Source organism: Plecotus auritus (genome assembly GCF_963455305.1).
Source record: "Plecotus auritus genome assembly, chromosome: 2".
Classification (NCBI taxonomy): Eukaryota; Metazoa; Chordata; class Mammalia; order Chiroptera; family Vespertilionidae; genus Plecotus; species Plecotus auritus.
In genome coordinates, this window is record NC_137771.1 from 89,805,260 (window position 1) to 89,811,283 (window position 6,024).

The 6,024-nt window shown below is 37.7% G+C and overlaps 1 pseudogene across 1 annotated transcript; it reads left to right on the forward strand.

The window, feature by feature from the left end:
• Positions 1 to 4,581: 4,581 nt before the first annotated feature.
• LOC308241134 (small ribosomal subunit protein uS5-like) lies at positions 4,582 to 5,287 on the forward strand (annotated as a pseudogene). Its single transcript has one exon. The product of its transcript is annotated as a small ribosomal subunit protein uS5-like (transcript).
• Positions 5,288 to 6,024: the final 737 nt, after the last annotated feature.

Sequence of the window (6,024 nt, forward strand, 5' to 3'; positions counted from 1 at the left end):
TGGATGGAAAATTAAAGTGAAAAGATTGCCCTCCAACCTTACCCTTTCTAAGGCAAATGATCTGAATCATTATCTTAATTCTCCATTATTCTGACTAAATAAACATAGAGACAAGTATTATGCTGTTATCTTTAAAATAAATTTTGTTTTCATCTTTAAATAGTGAACAACCATCTGATTGAATTCAGAGTTTTTAATGTCCAGATGCATTTACAATTGTGGTTGTTTCTATACTGTAGTCTGTATTAAAGAAGAAAACAGAAATCAAAAGTTTGGTGAAATTTGTAATAATGGAAGATAATATTTATTGAGTGCTAGAAAATTACTAGGTGCCAGGTTATACTCTCAGTTTTCTCTATCAAATGACTCATCTTATTCTCACAACGTAATGGGATAGATACTACTATTATTGTCATTTTCCTTATTTTACAGCAGACAGAAATAAGGAATGGGAGATGGATTCAATTAGCCAAAATAACCTTGTTATTAAATATATAGATGGGAGTTGAGCCAGTCTTACTGTTTCTAGAGCTCATATGCGTGTATCCGTCATGAAATAATACTTTGAAAGAGTTGTGTATTTCTTTATTCTTTCATCCAGGTATATGCTTTCTACTTCTTGGGTCTTATAACCATTAAAGGCTAGCATATGAAAACAAAGAACCATTTGATGGGAAGGAGGAAAGTTCACATCCTTTATACATATTATGTACTAGGTTTATGTATACTCTTTGGGAAACTAAAGAAAGGATATCTCCTTGACACTCTAAGATATTATGGATCTAATACTAGCCTTTACATTTTTTGGTAAAATTTTCATACCAATTTTTGGCCTTAAATTTTTTTATTACAAGGAAGGCTACAGTGGGTAAAGTGAGGGAGACTACAAAATCTAAAAAATATTTTCTCTATTTTTTGAGTTTACATGTTTAATTAAGGAGTTCCCTTTTCTAATTTTATCTTTAATAATATATATATTTTAAATGTGAGTCAGTTGCTTGGAAAAACAAGCTTTTCCCTGGGAGTCAGGCACTTTGAGAAGGTATCTTAAAGTCTGATTTTTTTTAGGAATCAGCTTGTGCATGTTGGGAATATCTCAGTAAGTTTATTGTTGTAGGAAGACAGAGGCAAAAACACATTCAAGTTACAAGCAACTGAGTGCTATGAACTAGGGGTGTTATAATGCTTACTAAACTAAGTTTAAAACTCCCTATTTCAATTAAGTGTTTTCCCTTTTTTCATCTTTTCATGGTATATGGAATTAATTTGGATCTTCAGTTGATATTAAAAATTCTAACCTAGAAAATCCATAGGGTGGCTGTGAAAAAATAGAGTTAATGCACTTTACACATGAAGCATCAGTTTTTCAAATAATGGATGACCAGAAAACAATTGGAATTTGTGGTCCTAAGTGTCCAGAAATGCTGGTTGTTTTCCTAGAGGGCAGTAACAGATGCCGGGGTATTACTTGAGGAAATCTCTTCAGGTAAATCTGAGCTATACAGACAGGGTATGATAACTCTGGATACTGCTAATGGAAAAGCCTGTCCTGAAAAATTCTTTGGTAAACACATCAGACATGAATTAAATAAAGAAGAAATAGTATTCTTGTTAGATGGTCTCAGGATTTAGGCTGGATTTAATTTGGAGTTATTTTTTTTTTTTTTGGATGATAATAACAGCACTGATGGAATTGAACATGATGTCATATTTATTTGCTTTGATACTTCAGATGCACCTGGTGTTTGTTGTTATCTATGACGTGCAATTCTGTGATCTTATTAACACAAGCTTCTTAGCAGAGTACCCTCACCCCAAACCTTCCTCCTGTGTTTTTTTAAGAAAAATAGTGCACATTATTGGGGCAGGCATTAAAGCTTCATGCTGTTGACTTCTGATCTTCCCAGGGCAGTTCAAAAGCACAAGTAATCCTCAGGATTCAGCCCTTTAGTCACTATTTCCTCTTTCTAAGGCTCTCTCTTTTGATGAAAGAATCCCCTTACTCTTCATCTGTCCAGATGGGCAGATGAACAGTGCTCTGCAGAGCCCTGCATAAAGACCCTGTAAGAGTTTGGGGAAAATGCCGCTGCTAAGTGGAGCTTAATTATGTTAGCACCATATTGCTTTTCCACTGCACTGTCATTGGCCTGTGAACTGCAAGCCTGCTTTCTCCAGACAAAGACTTACCCTCTCACTGGTCCCATTATTGTCACTCTTCTCCATTAACTGATTGGCCCATGGGAAGAATTATGGTCAAGGGGCAAAAACTCTGAACAGGATAGGGACCCTGGGCTTTGCTTCCTACCATACAACACGATTAAATGGGCTTATCATGTCATGAGATGCACGGCTTTGAGATTAAATATATTTTGTCTTCTTACAATGTTTACTACTTAGCAGCTTCACGGAAATGCTGTAATGAATGTGCAAAAAAGGATGTTAAATGTTCCATTGATCACCCATTTTACATACAATGTATTTTGCCAGATGCTACTTATATCCTTAATATTCTAAAACATTAAGTGCTATATTCCCCACTCCTAGGAATATTTTGAAGCTATTGTTTCAGTTTGTCTTCATAAAAATCCTATGATCTGTATAGAAAAAAAAATATTATCTTCATTTTCAGATTAAAAAATTAAATTCATGGACTTTAAATAATATAAGTTGCAAAAATCCTGAATAGACTTGCATGTCTTCCAACCATCACTTATTGGCCCTTTTCACTGCAACAGTGTACTCTTTAGTTTCCAAAGAATTTTAAAACACTTCTTGCCTCTCATTTTATGTTGTGTTTAAAAGAGTGCTAATTAATTGGTTTTGGGTTTGGCAGGCCTCATAAAGCAAGTTTTTAGTTCATGAACTTGAAAATCATAGTCTGAATTTTATCAGTTTACATTTGAATATTTCCTGTTGATTTCTTCAGTGGGTCAGACTCTGAGTAGCCATAGACAGAGTATATAAAATGTGACATTCAGGAACAAATTTGTACCACCAATTTCTCTTTTAAATACAGACATTTATTTTTCTAAAACATTATTATTGAAATAATCTGTTTTTTGTTTTTTTTTTAAATGATGATTTTATTTGGCTTTAGGGTATAAAGAGGACTTAGAATTGTAATGGATCTATTTCCTATCTTTTAAATGTTGACAATATCCTAGTTAAAGTGTTATTTTCAGGTATAGATTCAAGACAGAAGATTGTGATTGGCAGATAGTTTTACTTCCTTTGTATGAAGAGGCTCCCACATGCTGGACTCAAATGAGAATTTTCCTGAACATATTCACCTCCTTTTTGGATTTAAAACTTTCATTTCTTTGTGTTTTTGTTCCTCTTTAGGTTCATTTCTGCCCCGGCCCGCGGGGCAACAACGAGGGCACGCAGGAACCTCCTAAGAGAATGAAACAAACAAGGAACGCGAAGAACGGAGGCAAGACAGGGTTCTGATCAAGCCTCGTTTTTTTATTCGAGCGTTGTGGTATATAAGCACTCAGGAGGGGAGGGGTAGGATAAGGAGTTGCCATGGGATGATTGGTTGGGGACTGGGTATCTGTCCTAGCTGATTGGTTATTCTGATGTGGGAGGTTGGTTCTTCTGGCCCTTGGCGCACGTGGGCTTCTTTGGCGCGCGCGGGCTTTTCTTTGGTGCTAGCGGGCTTTCTTTGTTCTTGCTCAATCAGGGAGTAGGGCTGACCAGGAAGTGAGACCGAACTCTGCCTTTATGGCTCCCGGCACATTTCTTTGGAGATGAACTAGTTTTTATGATTTTATGTCTTCTAAAACATCTGTATGAAGGAATTTTTAACATATTAAGATATTCTTTAAAGAAAATCCAAAGACTCATAAAATTTTTGCTATTTTTAGAATCCACAGGTGTTTTTATTTGTGACTAGGCAACTGGAGATGGAATTCATTGTTGTTATTTTGGTATAAGTACTTAATGAAATACCTCTAATAGCTATTCTTGAGTATCTATTATATGCTTATTACCATTTTAGATGCTGTGAAAGATAGACAAATATACTGCATCCCACTTCCACCATGAATTTAGATGAATAATAAAGACACATACACACAGATGAAACAAATAGAAAGCAATTTCATACACACCATCATGAAATAGCTATACTTTAACAAATTAGTAACTTTGGGTAAAACAAATATATGGTGCAATTTTGGTGGCAATTTCAATTTTCTATCCAGTGATTGATAATAATAAAAGCATAATATGCTAATTAGACTGGACAACCTTCCGGAAGAAACCGGGGCTGTGAGGGAAGCCTGGGTCCCGGGTGCCTGCCGGTGGCTGGAGGGAAGGAAAGCATACTCTTGCACGAATTTCATTCATCAGGCCTCTAGTATTGAATAAAGTGTCTGAACAACTCATGAAGCTATGCAAATCAAGTATATTTAGTTAGGACAATTCAAAGCTCTCATATTTTAAAAGAATTTTGACAATCTTTAATTTATTCAAGAATCAAATAATTAAAAACACTAACACTGGCTTCTTTTCTAAGAAAATACCAAATGGGAGTGGCACCGGTATTGTGGGAGGGCCCAGAGGCCCCCGGGCCCTAGGATGGGAGGCCGCAGCGGCTTCCATGAAGGATTGGGCAGCTGGCATCTGGACCAAGGTTGCAGCCAGGGTGAGGGCCAGGGCCAAGGCCACAGAGCTCTCAGAGGCAAGGCTGAGGATAAGAATTGGATCCCCATCACCAAGCTGGGCCACTTGATCAAGTACATGAAAGTCAAGTCCTTGGAGGAGATCTGTCTCCTCCCTGATCATCAAGGAATCAGATCATTGACTTTTTCCTGGGGGCATCACTCAAGGATGAGGTTTTGAAGATTATGCCCATGAAGAAGCAGACCCATACTGGCCAGAGGACCCATTTCAAGTCACTGGGGACTACAATGGACATGTCGGTTTGGATGTTACTGCTGTCTGTGCTTGGTCATCATCCTGGCCAAGCTCTTTGTTGTCGCTGTGCAGGGAGGCTACCAGGAAAACAAAATTGACAAGTCTCACACCGTCCCTTGCAAGGCCACTGTGGTTCTGTGCTGGTGGCCTCATCCCTACCCCTAGGGCTACTGGCATCGACTCAGCCCCTGTGCCTGAAAAGCTGCTGCTGCTGGCCAGTATCCACAACTGCTGCACCTCAGCCAAGGGCTGCACTGTCTCCCTGGGCAACTTCGCCAAGGCCACCTTTGAAGCCATCTCCAAGACCTACAGCTCTCTCACCCCCGACCTCTGGAAAGAGACCCTGTTCACTAAGCATCCCTATTAGGAACTCACCGACCATCTTGTAAAGATCCACACCAAATAAATAAATAAATAAATAAATAAATAAATAAATAAATAAATAAAGACCCACACCAGAGTTTTTGTGCAGAGGACCCTGGCTCCAGTTGTGGCCACAACATAATTTTATATAAAAAAATAAAGTGACTTAAGTCATTTAAAAAATACTTACACTAGCCCTAGCCAGTTTGACTCAGTGGATAGAGCATCGGCTTGTGGACTGAAGTGTCCTGGGTTCAATTCCAGTCAAGGGCACATGCCCGGGTTGTGGGCTCTAGAGATTTGATGACACATTACTTCCCCTGTGTTTCACTCTAAGGTTTTCCTGACTACTATAACCTGCCTGTGAATCCAAAGCAACATTTTGCAGTTTCAAAATTTTTCAGCTACATTATTGTGAAAAACCATTTGTGAACTGATATCAAGGAATTCCAGGCAACTATCCTCTTATTAATGGTAATTAAAAACATTTGAGAAGTATGTAAAAAAAAGAAAGAATTTTAACACAATGATCTTATAAATACAAGTCATGCCTAATTTTCTTCTTCTGCAGGCTAGTGGTTTTCAAATGACTTTGCAGTAGCATTTTGTAATAAAATTTTATAGGAGCTCTCAACATATAAAGAGTTGAAAGTTGAACTGTTTTGGTGGAAGCAGAAGAAAAGCTCAGTTAGGTTAGCTGCTCCCTTTCTCTGTTCCTACCATAGCAAGACTCCTAAGAAT